The sequence below is a fragment of the Oncorhynchus clarkii genome, chromosome 17 (genome assembly GCF_045791955.1).
Source record: "Oncorhynchus clarkii lewisi isolate Uvic-CL-2024 chromosome 17, UVic_Ocla_1.0, whole genome shotgun sequence".
NCBI lineage: Eukaryota > Metazoa > Chordata > Actinopteri > Salmoniformes > Salmonidae > Oncorhynchus > Oncorhynchus clarkii.
The window spans coordinates 75156297-75176108 of record NC_092163.1 but is presented as its reverse complement, the minus strand read 5'-3'; positions in this window follow the sequence as shown (position 1 = coordinate 75176108).

The following is a 19812-nucleotide window of genomic DNA, read 5'->3' as shown; positions in this document are numbered from 1 at the left end:
AAACACTTGAATTTAGTATATTTATTCAAAATACAGTTGGAGTTGTTTTTAAGTTGAAGCATACATTTTTGGGATGAAACACTGCTTTTGAGTGATCAAGTACACTATAAGTATGCAGTGCCTTGAAAAAGTATTCATACCCCTTGGATTTCTTTACATAAAATACTTATTTTCCACCATAATTTGCAAATAAATTAATTAAAAATCCTACAATTTGATTTTCTGGATTTTTTCACTCCTCATTTTGTCTGTCATAGTTGAAGTGTACCTATGATGAAAATTACAGGCCTCTCATCTTTTTAAGTGGGAGAACTTGCACAATTGGTGGCTGACTAAATACTTTTCTGCCCCCCCACTGTAAGTATGCATTTCACTGTAAGATATACCTGTTGTATTCAGCATTTCACTGTAAGATATACCTGTTGTATTCAGCATTTCACTGTAAGATTTACCTGTTGTATTCAGCATTTCACTGTAAGATTTACCTGTTGTATTCAGCATTTCACTGTAAGATTTACCTGTTGTATTCAGCATTTCACTGTAAGATTTACCTGTTGTATTCAGCATTTCACTGTAAGATTTACCTGTTGTATTCAGCATTTCACTGTAAGATTTACCTGTTGTATTCAGCATTTCACTGTAAGATTTACCTGTTGTATTCAGCATTTCACTGTAAGATTTACCTGTTGTATTCAGCATTTCACTGTAAGATATACCTGTTGTATTCAGCATTTCACTGTAAGATTTACCTGTTGTATTCAGCATTTCACTGTAAGATTTACCTGTTGTATTCAGCATTTCACTGTAAGATTTACCTGTTGTATTCAGCATTTCACTGTAAGATTTACCTGTTGTATTCAGCATTTCACTGTAAGATATACCTGTTGTATTCAGCATTTCACTGTAAGATTTACCTGTTGTATTCAGCATTTCACTGTAAGATATACCTGTTGTATTCAGCATTTCACTGTAAGATTTACCTGTTGTATTCAGCATTTCACTGTAAGATTTACCTGTTGTATTCAGCATTTCACTGTAAGATTTACCTGTTGTATTCAGCATTTCACTGTAAGATTTACCTGTTGTATTCAGCATTTCACTGTAAGATTTACCTGTTGTATTCAGCATTTCACTGTAAGATTTACCTGTTGTATTCAGCATTTCACTGTAAGATTTACCTGTTGTATTCAGCATTTCACTGTAAGATATACCTGTTGTATTCAGCATTTCACTGTAAGATATACCTGTTGTATTCAGCATTTCACTGTAAGATATACCTGTTGTATTCAGCATTTCACTGTAAGATATACCTGTTGTATTCAGCATTTCACTGTAAGATATACCTGTTGTATTCAGCATTTCACTGTAAGATATACCTGTTGTATTCAGCATTTCACTGTAAGATATACCTGTTGTATTCAGCATTTCACTGTAAGATATACCTGTTGTATTCAGCATTTCACTGTAAGATATACCTGTTGTATTCAGCATTTCACTGTAAGATTTACCTGTTGTATTCAGCATTTCACTGTAAGATATACCTGTTGTATTCAGCATTTCACTGTAAGATTTACCTGTTGTATTCAGCATTTCACTGTAAGATATACCTGTTGTATTCAGCATTTCACTGTAAGATATACCTGTTGTATTCAGCATTTCACTGTAAGATATACCTGTTGTATTCAGCATTTCACTGTAAGATTTACCTGTTGTATTCAGCATTTCACTGTAAGATATACCTGTTGTATTCAGCATTTCACTGTAAGATTTACCTGTTGTATTCAGCATTTCACTGTTTATTTTTGTATTTATTTTTTATTTCACCTTTATTTAATTAACCAGGTAGGCAAGTTGAGAACAAGTTCTCATTTACAATTGCAACCTGGCCAAGATAAAGCAAAGCAGTTCGACACATACAACAACAGAGTTACACATGGAGTAAAACAAACATACAGTCAACAATACAGTATAAACAAGTCTATATACGATGTGAGCAAATGAGGTGAGAAGGGAGGTAAAGGCAAAAAAGGCCATGGTGGCAAAGTAAATACATTATAGCAAGTAAAACACTGGAATGGTAGATTTGCAGTGGAAGAATGTGCAAAGTAGAAATAAAAATAATGGGGTGCAAAGGAGCAAAATAAATAAATAAATAAATAAAATACAGTAGGGAAAGAGGTAGTTGTATGGGCTAAATTATAGGTGGGCTATGTACAGGTGCAGTAATCTGTGAGCTGCTCTGACAGTTGGTGCTTAAAGCTAGTGAGGGAGATAAGTGTTTCCAGTTTCAGAGATTTTTGTAGTTCGTTCCAGTCATTGGCAGCAGAGAACTGGAAGGAGAGGCGGCCAAAGAAAGAATTGGTTTTGGGGGTGACTAGAGAGATATACCTGCTGGAGCGTGTGCTACAGGTGGGAGATGCTATGGTGACCAGCGAGCTGAGATAAGGGGGGACTTTACCTAGCAGGGTGAAGGAGATGACATGGAGCGAGTGGGTTTGGCGACGAGTATGAAGCGAGGGCCAGCCAACGAGAGCGTACAGGTCGCAATGGTGGGTCGTATATGGGGCTTTGGTGACAAAACGGATTGCACTGTGATAGACTGCATCCAATTTGTTGAGTAGGGTATTGGAGTCGAGGATTGGTAGGATGGTCAGTTTTACAAGGGTATGTTTGGCAGCATGAGTGAAGGATGCTTTGTTGCGAAATAGGAAGCCAACTCTAGATTTAACTTTGGATTGGAGATGTTTGATATGGGTCTGGAAGGAGAGTTTACAGTCTAACCAGACACCTAAGTATTTGTAGTTGTCCACGTATTCTAAGTCAGAGCCGTCCAGAGTAGTGATGTTGGACAGGCGGGCAGGTGCAGGTAGCGATCGGTAGAAGAGCATGCATTTAGTTTTACTTGTATTTAAGAGCAATTGGAGGCCATGGAAGGAGCGTTGTATGGCAATGAATCTTGCCTGGAGGGTTGTTAACACAGTGTCCAAAGAAGGGCCATAAGTATACAGAATGGTGTCGTCTGCGTAGAGGTGGATCAGAGACTCACCAGCAGCAAGAGCGACCTCATTGATGTATACAGAGAAGAGAGCCTGTCCAAGAATTGAACCCTGTGGCACCCCCATAGAGACTGCCAGAGGTCCGAACAGCAGACCCTCCGATTTGACACACTGAACTCTATCAGAGAAGTAGTTGGTGAACCAGGCGAGGCAATCATTTGAGAAACCAAGGCTGTCGAGTCTGCCGATGAGGATGTGGTGATTGACAGAGTCGAAAGCCTTGGACAGATCAATGAATACGGCTGCACGGTAATGTTTTTTATCGATGGCGGTTAAGATATCGTTTAGGACCTTGAGCGTGGCTGAGGTACACCCATGACCAGCTCTGAAACCAGATTGCATAGCAGAGAAGGTATGGTGAGATTCGAAATGGTCGGTAATCTGTTTGTTGACTTGGCTTTCAAAGACCTTAGAAAGGCATGGTAGGATAGATATAGGTCTGTAGCAGTTTGGGTCAAGAGTGTCCCCCCCTTTGAAGAGGGGGATGACTGCAGCTGCTTTCCAATCTTTGGGAATCTCAGACGACACGAAAGAGAGGTTGAACAGGCTAGTAATAGGAGTGGCAACAATTTTGGCAGATCATTTTAGAAAGAAAGGGTCCAGATTGTCTAGCCCGGCTGATTTGTAGGGGTCCAGATTTTGCAGCTCTTTCAGAACATCAGCTGAACGGATTTGGGAGTAGGAGAAATGGGGAAGGCTTGGGGGAGTTGCTGTGGGGGGTGCAGTGCTGTTGACCGGGGTAGGAGTAGCCAGGTAGACTGTAAGGTCTACCTGTTGTATTCAGCATTTCACTGTAAGGTCTACCTGTTGTATTCAGCATTTCACTGTAAGGTCTACCTGTTGTATTTAGCATTTCACTGTAAGGTCTACTACACCTGTTGTATTCAGCATTTCACTGTAAGGTCTACTACACATGTTGTATTCAGCATTTCACTGTAAGGTCTACCTGTTGTATTCAGCATTTCACTGTAAGGTCTACCTGTTGTATTCAGCATTTCACTGTAAGGTCTACTACACATGTTGTATTCAGCATTTCACTGTAAGGTCTACTACACCTGTTGTATTCAGCATTTCACTGTAAGGTCTACTACACCTGTTGTATTCAGCATTTCACTGTAAGGTCTACTACACCTGTTGTAGTCTGCATTTCACTGTAAGGTCTACTACACCTGTTGTAGAGAGAGAAAGAAAGAAAGGATGAAAGTGAGAGAGGGAGAGGTGGGAATAGAGTGGAAGACAGATGGAGAGAGAGAAACAGAGAGAGAAAGACAGCAGTGCAAATGTACTTTGGACTTCAGTATTTCAACAACTCTTCTCTTCCAACTTGTTAGGCAATCCTAGAGTATTTACCTATGGGGGAAGGATGGCCAGCCACACATGAGAGTATGTACCTATGGGGGGAAGGATGGCCAGCCACACAGGAGAGTATGTACCTATGGGGAAGGATGGCCAGCCACACATGAGAGTATGTACCTATGGGGGGAAGGATGGCCAGCCACACAGGAGAGTATGTACCTATGGGAGAAGGATGGCCAGCCACACAGGAGATTATGTACCTATGGGGGAAGGATGGCCAGCCACACAGGAGATTATGTACCTATGGGGGAAGGATGGCCAGCCACACAGGAGATTATGTATCTATGGGGGAAGGATGGCCAGCCACACATGAGAGTATGTACCTATGGGGGGAAGGATGGCCAGCCACACAGGAGAGTATGTACCTATGGGAGAAGGATGGCCAGCCACACAGGAGATTATGTACCTATGGGGGAAGGATGGCCAGCCACACAGGAGATTATGTACCTATGGGGGAAGGATGGCCAGCCACACAGGAGATTATGTATCTATGGGGGGAGGATGGCCAGCCACACAGGAGATTATGTACCTATGGGGGAAGGATGGCCAGCCACACAGGAGATTATGTACCTATGGGGGAAGGATGGCCAGCCACACAGGAGAGTATGTACCTATGGGGGGAAGGATGGCCAGCCACACAGGAGAGTATGTACCTATGGGGGGAAGGATGGCCAGCCACACAGGAGAGTATGTACCTATGGGGGGAAGGATGGCCAGCCACACAGGAGAGTATGTACCTATGGGAGAAGGATGGCCAGCCACACAGGAGAGTATGTACCTATGGGGAAGGATGGCCAGCCACACAGGAGAGTATGTACCTATGGGGGGAAGGATGGCCAGCCACACAGGAGAGTATGTACCTATGGGGGGAAGGATGGCCAGCCACACAGGAGAGTATGTACCTATGGGGGGAAGGATGGCCAGCCACACAGGAGAGTATGTACCTATGGGAGAAGGATGGCCAGCCACACAGGAGAGTATGTACCTATGGGGGAAGGATGGCCAGCCACACAGGAGAGTATGTACCTATGGGGGAAGGATGGCCAGCCACACAGGAGAGTATTTACCTGTGGGGGGAAGGATGGCCAGCCACACAGGAGATTATGTACCTATGGGGGAAGGATGGCCAGCCACACAGGAGAGTATGTACCTATGGGGAAGGATGGCCAGCCACACAGGAGAGTATGTACCTATGGGGGAAGGATGGCCAGCCACACAGGAGAGAGTTTATACCTACGGGGGGAAGGATGGCCAGCCACACAGGAGAGAGTTTATACCTACGGGGGAAGGATGGCCAGCCACACAGGAGAGTATGTACCTATGGGGAAGGATGGCCAGCCACACAGGAGAGTGTAGAAGGAACTTTTTTGCTGACCCGATATGCATGCAGGCCATTTCGGAGTGAAGCGTAAGATCGGCAAAAATCAACCTTCTCTTCTTCTGACGGGGGAATTGTCAAGGAGGTGGAAAGTTGGGCTAGTGAAATAACCTTTTGTTAATCAATCACATTCTATTATATCTGAAACTATTATGATGTAAATTAATGTCATATCAGAGAGCACACAATGTTTCAATTTGTCCCTTTTTGCTTAAAGGTCAGTGCCCTGTCTAGGTTGCCAGAAGACTGGTGCCGGAGTTGAAGCCCATCAAAGTTGTTTCACCACCATGGCACATGATCGGTAAGTGTCCCAATTCAAATTTTGCCCTGTTGCTTGTGGTTGCTAATGGTTGCTTTATTTGACTGAGTACGGACGGGAGCCGTGAGGTAAACATAATTGTACATACAATTATTGCATGTACTGTAGTCTTTCAAATGTGTGATTGACTTAGTGTGTTGTTGTTTGTCTGTTGCTTTTTTTGTATAAGGTACTTTCAGATCACTGAAACCCCACCGGAGGGGTGGAAGTTGTCCAACCAGATCAAAACGCCTTCGAGGACCAGGCACGGACTGAGAAGGATGTGGAGGTTTAAAGACCAGGTAAAAATGATTGTCCACTGTTGAGTTATTTTCTGGCCCTCCAAGAGATATATGTAAGAAATGAATTTGTAATATGAAATATAATTGCATTTATTGCTGTTGTCAATCAAGGTGAGACTGACCATCGACAAGGCGCAGGAGAAACGGAAGAAGAGCTACAGGAGCAGAATCAAGAAGGGGACCAAGTGCTCCGACATCCGGGTGAATGACTTGGTTTGGAAGAAGGCCGAAAGGAAGGCGAGACCTGGGAAACCTCGCTGCTCTTTCGGTCCCAGCTGGGGTCACCATTCGTTAAAGTGAATGTAAAAAATCTCAGAAAATAACTATTTGCATTTACAAATGAACCTGAATCTAGTTTTAGTTTCCCTCACACTGCTATTTGTCTCTTTGTCTACCTAGGGTTACCTCGGTGGAAGCCAACAACCTTCTCCAGTTGGAGCCGTTGGATGGTCGACCACTGCTATTTGTGACGCCCTACGCTTCTGTGAAGCCCAATAGACAAAATACTGTATGTTAAACTTTGGTTGACATTTGAGAAAGCAAGAAATGGTAGATATGCTGAGCTTATAAAAATGTACCTCTTCAAAATGTTCTCCCAGTCAAGTGTAACCTGTGTGTTTGCTTGCTTACGTCCCTGTCTCCGACCCTCTCCGCTTTAACTCTTCTCCTGTTCTCCAGGACCTGGGGGTTCTGCCCAACACCCAGATGTGGATCCACCTGATGTCCTCCGTTACCTGTTCTTCCGGACCTAAGGGTTCTGCCCAGCACCCAGATGTGCATCCACCTGATGTCCTCCGTTACCTGTTCTCCAGGACCTAGGGGTTCTGCCCAACACCCAGACGTAGATCCACCTGATGTTCTCCATTACCTGTTCTCCAGGACCTGGGGGTTCTGCCCAACACCCAGACGTAGATCCACCTGATGTTACCAACCACCCTCCAACTTTTCATTACATCATCTACAGCTACTGTTGTTGTCATTATCTACTAAGAAAATGTTCTTGCTCTATCATACTGGGCACATAATATGTGAGATACACAGATTAACTAAAAACACTGGCACTGCAAACACAAAGGTAGCATCAGTGCATGGACTTTGCAGTTTCTCTCTTCAATTCCCCACACAGCAACCCCCTCCTCTATTTTCCACACACCAGAATTCAATATTTTAGTCTTAGATTGTCATATGAGTGTACAAAAGATCTGTGAAAATAAATTAATGATACAACTGTACCAACAAAATATAAAAGTTTAAATTAAGGTCATTAAGGTCAACACAGCTAACCTTTTAGGTCAAAAATATGCCGTTTTTATTAACATTTTGTTAGCTTTATAATCATGGGAGAAATTAAACTGGCTAGTAGCTAGCTATTTATACCTAGAATGGCCATTCTGAAAGTATTCAGACTCCTTGACTTTTTCCACATTTTGTTTAGTTACAGCCTTATTCTAAAATGGGTTAAATAGAGAAAAAAAATGAAAAAAAATCCTCATCAATCTACACAAAATAACCCATGATGACAAAGCAAAACCAAGCATAGAGTTTTTTTTGTACATTTATTAAAAATCAAAAACAGAAATACTTTATTTACATAAGTATTCAGAGTCTCAGGTGCATCCTGTTTCCATTGATCATCCTTGAGATGTTTCTACAACTTAATTGGAGACTACCGGTTCTCTCTGAATGTCCTTGAGTGCCCAGCCAGAGTATGGACTCAACCCAATCGAACATCTCTGGAGAGACCTGAAAATAGCTGTGCATCCAACCTCCCCATCCAACCTGACAAAGCTTGAGAGGACCTGCCAAGAAAACCAGTGTGCCACCACTGTAGACCATTGATATGGCCACCACTGTAGACTATTGATATGGCCACCACTGTAGACCATTGATGTGGCCACCACTGTAGACCATTGATATGGCCACCACTGTAGACCATTGATGTGGCCACCACTGTAGACTATTGATATAGCCACCACTGTAGACTATTGATATAGCCACCACTGTAGACTATTGATTTGGCCACCACTGTAGACTATTGATATGGCCACCACTGTAGACTATTGATGTGGCCACCACTGTAGACCATTGATGTGGCCACCACTGTAGACCATTGATATGGCCACCACTGTAGACCATTGATGTGGCCACCACTGTAGACTATTGATATGGCCACCACTGTAGACTATTGATATGGCCACCACTGTAGACCATTGATGTGGCCACCACTGTAGACTATTGATATAGCCACCACTGTAGACTATTGCTGCAGCTTTAGTGCATCTCGATATAACAGAGACAACTAGCATGCTGCAAACATTCTAAAAATGTTGTTGACATGTTTTGTCCCTACTCACTGTTGCCTCTACGGCATTAATCTGGTGAACACTTTTGGAGCACCGCCCAAGCAAGGCATTTGATTGGTTGGATGTGTCACTGATTTACACGGTGGTTCCGACCTGGCTAGACCCCTCTTAACTGATTTCTGCCACACTAAAGCTATGTGGACACCCCTTCAAATGAGTGGATCTGCCTCTTTCAGCCACTCCCATTGCTGACAGGTGTATAAAATTGAGCACACAGCCATGCAATCTCCACAAACAAACATTAGCAGTAGAATGGCAGGTGCTGAAGAGTTCAGTGACTTTCAATGTGGCACCATCATAGGATGCCACCTTTCCAACAAGTCAGGTCTTTAAATTTCCGCCCGGCTAGAACTGCCCCGGTCAACTGTAAGCTCTGTTATTGTCAAGTGGAAATGAAATGTGGTAGGCCACACAAGCTCACGGAATGGGACCGATGAGTGCTGAAGCGCATTGCACGTAAAATTCCTCTGGCCTCAGTTGCAACGCTCACTACCCTACCGAGTTCCAAACTGCCTATGTTCATGGGAGTGTCATGAAATGGGTTTCCATGTCCGAGCAGCCGCACACAAGCCAAAGATCACTTTACTCAACGCCAAGCTTCAGCTGCTGTGGTGTAAAGCTCGCCTCCATTGGCAGTGAAAACGCATTCTCTGGAATGATTGATCATATTTCACCATCTGGCAGTGAAAACGCATTCTCTGGAATGATTGATCACGTTCACCATCTGGCAGTGAAAACACATTCTCTGGAATGATTGATCACGTTTCACCATCTGGCAGTGAAAACGCATTCTCTGGAATGATTGATCATATTTCACCATCTGGCAGTGAAAACGCATTCTATGGAATGATTGATCATGTTTCACCATCTGGCAGTGAAAACACATTCTCTGGAATGATTGATCACGTTCACCATCTGGCAGTGAAAACACAATCTCTGGAATGATTGATCATGTTTCACCATCTGGCAGTGAAAACGCATTCTCTGGAATGATTGATCACGTTCACCATCTGGCAGTGAAAACGCATTCTCTGGAATGATTGATCATGTTTCACCATCTGGCAGTGAAAACGCATTCTCTGGAATGATTGATCATGTTTCACCATCTGGCAGTGAAAACGCATTCTCTGGAATGATTGATCATGTTTCACCATCTGGCAGTGAAAACACATTCTCTGGAATGATCGATCACGTTCACCATCTGGCAGTGAAAACGCATTCTCTGGAATGATTGATCACGTTTCACCATCTGGCAGTCCTATGAATGAATCTCAGTTTGGCAGATGCCAGGAGTACCCTACTGGCCCGAATGTATAGTGCGAACTGTAAAGTTTTTAGTGGAAGAGGATTAATGGTTTGGGGCTGTTTTTCCTGGTGTGGTCTATGTCCCTTAGTTCCAGTGAAGAGAAATCTTAATGCTACAGCATACAATGACATATTGTATATATCTGTCACTTCCTCAGTTTCATCCCCGAGTCAGCAGTAATGTTGTAATGTTTCCCCCTGTCCAGACGCTGTCCGTGTTTTGTTTCATGTCTGTTATTTATCAAATATTCACTCCCTGTACTTGCTTCTCATCTCCCAGTGTCTGTCTTCACATTCCCAGAAGAGTGGATGCTGTTATAGCAGCAAAGGGGGGACCGACTCCATATTAATGCCCATAATTTTGGAATGAGATGTTCAACGATGTCCACATATATTTGGCCATGTAGAGAAGCTTGGTTCGCGACAAGGCTACCAAACAAGAATACGAGAATAAAGGTTACAGACAGTCTAATGGAAGAGGAGACAGGAGCGAGAGAGAAGAGCTGGAGGAGAGGTGGTAACCTTGAGAGAGCTCGTCCATTAAAAGGCGGGTACGTCTCCCTCTGTCACACTGTCAGAATGATGCCACCTCTACGCACAAGAAAAGGTCACCCAGGCAGCAAGTTCTCCACTCTGCCACCCACCCACATACCCACTCATACACACACACAAACACACACACACACACAAAGTCCCATCTGTCGCCTTGCCGAGCACCCCAACCAGAGCTGCTGTGTCAAACACACCACATTCTGACACACACTCACCTCACTGCACTCTCACTCCAAAGAGGGAAGAGTTTTACTCCTGGTTTTGGGGTTGTTGTTGGGAAATAGAACAAGAATGTAATTTAATACAATAAAATCAATTCACTGGTGAATCACCCCCAAGGTTCCATTTTCTGACCACTTCCTTTGTAAAGCCAACATGACATCAAACCAGGGCCCAGTGTTTTGTTTGTGTCTATTTTTTCACTTTCTCTTCTTCTCGTGTTATTTGACACACTTTGCATGCATGACACACAAACATAAGCACACACCCTCCTCGCTCACACCTTTCCAGGTTGTTAGAGCTAGAGCTGTAAGGGTTGATTAGGGTTAATATTGATAAGGGTTGATTAGGGTTGAAGGCTGAGTGGTAGGGTGTGAATTACCAAATTCTGTAAGGGTTGATTAGGGTTGGTTAGGTTTGATTACGATTGATAAGGGTTGATTACGGTTGATAAGGGTTGATTAGGGTTGATAAGTGTTGATTACGGTTGAGAAGGTTTGATAAAGGTTAGTTAGGGTTGATGAGGATTGATGAGGGTTGATTAGGGTTGATAAGGTTTGAATGCTGAGTGGGAGGGTGTGGATAACCAGATACTGTAAGGGTTGGCCCTGTCCGGGGATAGCGTTGGACGGGGCCACAGTGTCCCCCCAGTGTCCCCCGTCTCAGTCTCCAGTATCTATGCTGGAATAGTCTATGTGCCTGGGGGTTAGGGTCAGTCTGTCCTATCTGGTGTAATTCTCCTGTTTTATCTTGTGTCCTAGGTAATCTTAGATATGCTCCCTCTAATTCTCCCACTTCTCTCTCCCCCAACCCGGAGGACCTAAGCCTTAGGACCATGTCTAAGGACTACCTGGCCTGATGACTCCTGGCTGTCCCTGTCCCCAGTCCACCTGGTTGTGGTACTGATCCAGTTTCTGATATTCTGCCTGTGGCTATGGAACCCTGACCTGTTCACCGGTCGTGCTGCCTTGTCCCGCACCTGTGGTCTCGGGCCTCTGAATGAAAAGTCAACTAATATTTACTGCTGAGGTGCTGACCTGTTGGACCCTCTATAACCACTTTGATTATTAGTTGACCCTGCTGGTCATCTATGAATGTTTGATCATTTTGAAGAACAATCTGGCCTTAATAGCCATGTACTGTTATAATCTCCACCCAGCAAAGCCAGAAGAGGACTGGCCACCCCTCAGAGCCTGGTTCCTCTCTAGGTTTCTTCCTAGGTTCCTGCCTTTCTAGGGAGTTTTTTCTAGCCACCATGCTTCATCACCCAAATCCAGATAGCAGATGTTCTGAAAGAGCTGCAAAACCTGGACCCGTACAAATCAGCTGGGCTAGACAATCTGGACCCTCTCTTTCTACAGTTATCCGCCACCATTGATGCAACCCCTATTACCAGTCTGTTCAACCTCTCTTTCATGTCATCCGAGATCCCTGAAGATTGGAAAACTGCCACGGTCATCCCCCTCTTCAAAAGGGGGTGACACTCTAGACCCAAACTGGCCTATATCCATCCTTTCCAAAGTCTTCGAAAGCCAAGTTAATAAACAGATCACTGACAATTTTGAATCCCACCGTACCTTCTCCGCTGTGCAATCCGGTTTCCGAGCTGGTCACGGGTGCACCTCAGCCATGCTCAAGGTACTAAAGGATATCATAACCGCCATCGATAAAATACATTATTGTGCAGCCGTCTTCATCGACCTGGCCAAGGCTTTCGACTCTGTCAATATTGTTATCGGCAGACTCAACAGCCTTGGTTTCTCAAATGACTGCCTTGCCTGGTTCTACTTTGCAGACAGAGTTCAGTGTGTCAAATCGGAGGGCCTGTTGTCCGGACCTCTGGCAGTCTCTATGGGGGTACCACAGGGTTAAATTCTTGGGCCGACTCTTTTCTCTGTATATATCAACGATGTCGCTCTCGCTGCGGTTGATTCCCTGATCTACCTCTACGCAGATGACACCATTCTGTATACATCTGGCCCTTCTTTGGACACTGTGTTAACTAACCTCCAAATGAGCTTCAATGCCATACACCACTCCTTCCGTGAGCTCCAACTGCTCTTAAACGCTAGTAAAACCAAATGCATGCTCTTCAACAGATCGCTGCCCGCACCCGCTCACCCGACTAGCATCACTACTCTGGACGGTTCTGACCTAGAATATGTGGACTGCAAATACAAATAACTACAAATACCTAGGTGTCTGGGTAGACTGTAAACTCTCCTTCCAGACTCATATTAAACATCTCTAATCCAAAATCAAATCTAGAATCGGCTTTCTATTTTGCAACAAAGCCTCCTTCACTCACGCCGCCAAACTTACCCCAGTAAAACTGACTATCCTACCGATCCTCGATTTCGGCGATGTCATCTACAAAATAGCTTCCAATACTCTACTCAGCAAACTGGATGCAGTCTATCACAGTGCCATCCGTTTTGTTACCAAAGCCCCTTGTACCCCCCACCACTGCGACCTGTATGCTCTAGTTGACTGGCCCTCGATACATATTCATCGCCAGACCCACTGGCTCCAGGTCATCTATAAGTCTTTGCTAGGTAAAGCTCCGCCTTATCTCAGCTCACTGGTCACCATAACAACACCCACACGTAGCACGCGCTCCAGCAGGTATATCTCACTGGTCACCATAACAACACCCACCCGTAGCACGCGCTCCAGCAGGTATATCTCACTGGTCACCATAACAACACCCACACGTAGCACGCGCTCCAGCAGGTATATCTCACTAGTCACCATAACAACACCCACACGTAGCATGCGCTCCAGCAGGTATATCTCACTGGTCACCATAACAACACCCACACGTAGCACGCGCTCCAGCAGGTATATCTCACTGGTCATCTCCATCCCCACCTTTTCTTCCAGTTCTCTGCTGCCAATGACTGGAACGAATTGCAAAAATCGCTGAAGCTGGAGACTTACATTTCCCTCACTAACTTTAAACATCAGCTATCTGAGCAGCTAACCGATCGCTGCAGCTGTACATAGCCCATCTGTAAATAGCCCATCCAATCTACCTACCTCATCCCCATATTGTTTTAATTAAATGTTCCGCTCTTTTGCACATCAGTATTTCTACTTGCACATCATCATCTGCTCATCTATCACTCCAGTGTTAATTTGCTAAATTGTAATTACTTCGCTACTATGGCCTATTTATTGCCTTACTTCCTCACGCCATTTGCACACACTGTATATAGACTTTCTTTTTTATAGTGTGTTATTGACTGTACGTTTGTTTATTCCATGTGTAACTCTGTGTTGTTGTTTCTGTCGCACTGCTTTGCTTTATCTTGGCCAGGTCGCAGTTGTAAATGAGAACTTGTTCTCAACTAGCCTACCTGGTTGAAAACAAGAATATCTGTATTGCTTTTTCTCTGGATTTTTAGGCTGGGTTTCTATATAAGCACTTTGTGACATCTGCTGATGTAAAAATGGGTTTATAAATACAGTACATTTGATTGATAAGGTTGATAAGGGTTGAAGGCTGAACGGGAGGCTATGTGACCAGATGGACTGTACATCATTAGACCAACTGAAGCCTTTCTTCTGCTTGATGTTAAACCAGTTATCTGTGAAACAATGAACCACGGAGGCTCTCACCACAGGGAGGGCTGCTGTTCCTGATCCAACATCATTAACCACACGTGGCGTGGCGTGTATGTGTGTGTGTGTGTGTGTTACTGTCTCCTCATGTCACCCATATGTGAGCCATCACACACAATACTCCTACTCATTTGAGCCACATACAGACACTAATTTGTGCCCTATATCACACAGACACAAACGCTTTCACAAACGCACGCAAACTCACTGGTGCACTTCATAAACAGAATCACATCTTTGCTTTGTTAGTTAGTGGCCTAGAGTGAGGATGAGTCACTACAGCAACATTTTCTCTCAGCTAGAGGTTGTCAGCAGGTACCATCATTGTTTTAAATATGTGTGTGTGTGACAGAGTGTGAGGATGCGTGCCATCATGCGAGCGTGTGTGTGTGTGTGCATTATCTCTCAGCTAGTGGTTGTCAGCATCATCATTGTTTTAGAGCCTCTCCCTGTGTAGAGGAAGGGACAGGGAGAACAGGTGGTGTTGTGATATGTGCCCAGAGCCGCAGAGGCAGTTTAGACTAAATGTTCCCTTTAGCCCTCAGTTAGCAGGTACCGGAGCACCTGTTAATACACAAACTAATGACACAGTAGCTCAAACTGACCATCAACCCGACCATCAAACTGACCATCAATCTGACCATCAAACCGACCATCAAACTGCCCATCAAACTGACCATCAAACCGACCATCAAACTGACCATCAAACCGACCATCAAACTGACCATCAAACCGACCATCAAACCGACCATCAAACTGATCATCAATCTGACCATCAAACAGACCATCAAACTGCCCATCAAACTGACCATCAAACCGACCATCAAACTGACCATCAAACTGACCATCAAACCGACCATCAAACCGACCATCAAACCTACCATCAAACTGACCATCAACCCGATCATCAAACTGACCATCAAACTGATCATCAAACCGACCATCAAACCGACCATCAAACCAACCATCAAACTGACCATCAACCCGATCATCAAACCGATCATCAAACCGACCATCAAACCGACCATCAAACTGATCATCAAATCGACCATCAAACCGACCATCAAACCGACCATCAAACCGACCAAACTCTTTATTGAATAAGCCAAATGAGCTAAAGGGATCCTTTAAAGCTTTCAGGATCTCTGTTAACTTTGTTCAATTCAATGACTGCACATTCTAAAAGATTCAGGTTTACAATTGCCTACACTGTGCATACACTGGTCACTGGTGTGACAATGTGGTCTCAATTGAAAGCTTGTTTATTGCTTGATTCATTGAGTGATGTGTTGGCTCCCGGTTTTTCCCTGCCTCTTTTTTAACTCTCGTTTCCTTTGTTTGAGGTGTGGCTGCTCAGGTGCCGGGGAAGTTACATTTAAAGCTGTGTCAGAGCACCTTTGAAACCTTGGGTTTTCCTAAGATAATTATTACTTGACTGAGTTGATGATATAAGATTCATGCCTAAACGTTTTCCCTCCACCTGCACTGAACCCTGTTTTTTGTTTGGTTTAATTGTTTGTTTTTTGTGTTATGGCCTACCTCCAATTTGTTGCTAAGCTACAATCTAGCTTGGTTTTTCTGAAAGCTGAAATTGGGAGATACATGAACTTGAAAACGGTGACCTGCCTCTTCATGTTATTCAACTCAAGCCTATTCTAATAGAACCTGAGCTGCCTACAGTATGCTATGAGTTATTCAGAACTCCCTATGTTCGGTGGAAACCTAGGGTGGCGTAGTTGGATCTATAATGAGCAAAAAAATGTAAACGCAACATGCAATCATTTCAAAGATTTTACTGAGGTACTGTTCATATAAGGAAATCAGTCAATTGAAATAAATGAATATGTGGATTTCACATGACTGGGCAGGGGTGCAGCCATGGGTGGGCCTAGGCCCACCCACTGGCCCAGCCTATCAAAAGGAGTTTTTCTCCACAAAAGGACTTTCTATATTACAGACAGAAATGCTCCCCCCAGCTCTGTTGGACATTCCTGCAGTCCCCCCTTAAGACTTGAGACATCAGTGGCATTTTGTTGTGTGACCAAACTGCACATTTTAGTGGCCTTTAATTGTCCCCAGCACAAGGTTCACCTGTGTAGCAATCAATTTTTTTATTTTATTTAACTAGGCAAGTCAGTTAAGAACAAATTCTTATTTAGAATGATGGCCGATCGGGGAACAGTGGGTTAACTGCCTTGTTCATGGGCAGAATGACAGATTTTTTTACCTTGATCTAGCAACCTTGTGGTTGCTGGCCCAACGCTCTAACCACTAGGCTACTTGCCGCCCCAAACGATCATACATTTTAATCGGCTTCTTGATATGTCACACCTGTCAGCTAGATGGCTTTCTTGGCAAAGGAGAAATGCTCACTGACAGGGATGTCAATAAATTTGTGCTCACAATTTGAGAGAAATAAGCTTTTTGTGCTTATGGAAAGTGTTTTATTTCAGCTCATGAAACATGGAACCAGCACTTTACATGTTGAGTTTATATTTTTGCTCAGTGTATGATAGTACACTGAGTTTAGTCACAGCCCCTCTTGGCCAGTGCGTGGCACATCTAGGTCACCTTTTATGATCAAATTGTAATTGTTATTTTCAAATCAATTTTTTAGACAATTGTAAGGTGTTAGGAAGCTACTTAATTAGTGTAAATTCATGTTAGAAGCAAAGATTACTGACCGTAGATGTAAGATGTTCTTGTTATGGAAATTATTTGTCAATTAATTTGCTTTTTAATTTGTTTTTCCAATTATTCATATCACCTTGTATTGCATAAGTGCAATATGATACTCTTGGGCCCCAACAACCTTACTGTCACGATTCCCACCATAGGTGGCTCCACTTCCTGTTCGAGGAGCGCTCGGCGGTCGTTGTCACCGGTCTACTAGCTGCCACCGATCCCTTCTTTTGGTTTTGTCTCCACTTCCTGTTCGAGTGGTGCTCGGTGGTCGTCGTCACCGGTCTACTAGCTGTCACCGATCCCTTTTCCCTTTTCTGTTGGTTTTGTCTTATTGGTTACACCTGTTCCTTGTTTAGGTTTTAGTCGGGCTATTGAAGCCGGTGATGCCCGCCTGCTTTTGTGTGGGCTTATTTCCTCTGTTCGTGTTTGTGGTTGTGCAACTTTCTTGTTTTTCTCCTGGCTGGTTGGGTCCTGGTTCTGGGTCTTTGTTACTTTGTTTTTCTCCTGGCTGGTTGGGTCCTGGTTCTGGGTCTTTGTTACTTTGTTTTTTCTCCAGACTGGTTGGGTCCTGGATCTGGGTCTTTGTTACTTTGTTTTTCTCTGGACTGGTTGGGTCCTGGTTCTGGGTCTTTGTTACTTTGTTTTTCTCCTGGCTGGTTGGGTCCTGGTTTTGGGTCTTTGTTACTTTGTTTTTCTCCAGACTGGTTGGGTCCTGGTTCTGGGTCTTTGTTACTTTGTTTTTCTCCTGGCTGGTTGGGTCCTGGTTCTGGGTCTTTGTTACTTTGTTTTTCTCCTGGCTGGTTGGGTCCTGGTTCTGGGTCTTTGTTACTTTGTTTTTTCTCCAGACTGGTTGGGTCCTGGTTTTGGGCCGGTCTTTATTATGCGCCTGTTATTTTGGCGTGACCGTTTTTCCTGCGCCGGAATAAAAAACAATTGTCCTTTACCCTCTCTTCCCTGCGCCTGACTCCGCACCCACTACTCATAGAAGTGCGTTACACTTACAGGTTGAGGCTCCTCTACATAACACTGTCAACGCTAGTGTGGATATGAGAATTGACGAAATCAGAGAGACAGCTTTAAACCCCTAAGAAAATGGTCTTCGTCTAATCATTGTCCAGTTATAGCCACAAACACACACTGTTCTCCAACACTGATGTCCGTTCCTTTTCCCTCCAGTAAAGAAAGAGAGCAAGAAAGATGTAAAAGGTTAATTGTATCTAAGAATACTTATGACCGTTTGCATTTTCTATCAGTCACACATGGCCCTTTGCCTCTATCTCAACGACCTGCGACCTTTTGTTATGCTGCCTAATGAAACCTGGGCCATAAATCACACTCTCTCTTCCACTTCTTTACTGCTCTTTGGGAGTCTATCTTTCTTCTCCTGCTCGCTTTCCTCCCCTTTTCCTTCTTTATATTTCATTCTGTATGTCTCTCTCTCTCTGTACCGCCCTCTGCTCATCCTCTCTCTCTCTTTTCCTCTCTCTTTCTCTGTACCGCCCTCTGCTCATCCTCTCTCTCTCCTTTCCTCTCTCTCTCTCTGTACCGCCCTCTGCTCATCCTCTCTCTCTCCTTTCCTCTCTTTCTCTCTGTACCGCCCTCTGCTCATCCTCTCTCTTTCCTCTCTCTCTCTCTGTACCGCCCTCTGCTCATCCTCTCTCTCTCCTTTCCTCTCTCTCTCTCTGTACCGCCCTCTGCTCATCCTCTCTCTCTCCTTTCCTCTCTTTCTCTCTGTACCGCCCTCTGCTCATCCTCTCTCTTTCCTCTCTCTCTCTGTACCGCCCTCTGCTCATCCTCTCTCTCTCCTTTCCTCTCTCTCTCTCTGTACCACCCTCTGCTCATCCTCTCTCTTTCCTCTCTCTCTCTGTACCACCCTCTGCTCATCCTCTCTCTCTCCTTTCCTCTCTCTTTCTCTGTACCGCCCTCTGCTCATCCTCTCTCTCTCCTTTCCTCTCTCTCTCTCTGTACTGCCCTCTGCTCATCCTCTCTCTCTCCTTTCCTCTCTCTTTCTCACCCCCCCCCCCCCCTTCCCTTAAAGGAAATTAAGATTAGAACCTGACTCTCTCAATACATGTACTTCATATATCTCTGGCTCTCTGTGTGTGTGTGTTTCATCATACTATAGATGTGTACTTCATCATACTATAGATGTGTACTTCATCATACCATAGATGTGTGCTTCATCATTCTATAGATGTGTACTTCATCATAACATAGATGTGTACTTCATTATCTTTCAGACAGCCACCAGGTTAGAGGGAGGGGAGGTTAAAGGGACAGCCACCAGGTTAGAGAGAGGGGAGGTTAAAGGGACAGCCACCAGGTTAGAGGGAGGGGAGGATAACAGCCACCAGGTTAGAGAGAGGGGAGGTTAAAGGGACAGCCACCAGGTTAGAGGGAGGGGAGGATAACAGCCACCAGGTTAGAGAGAGGGAGGATAACAGCCACCAGGTTAGAGAGAGGGGAGGTTAAAGGGACAGCCAACAGGTTAGAGGGAGGGGAGGATAACAGCCACCAGTTTAGAGAGAGGGGAGGTTAAAGGGACAGCCACCAGGTTAGAGAGAGGGGAGGATAACAGCCACCAGGTTAGAGAGAGGGGAGGTTAAAGGGACAGCCACCAGGTTAGAGAGAGGGGAGGTTAACAGCCACCAGGTTAGAGAGAGGGGAGGTTAAA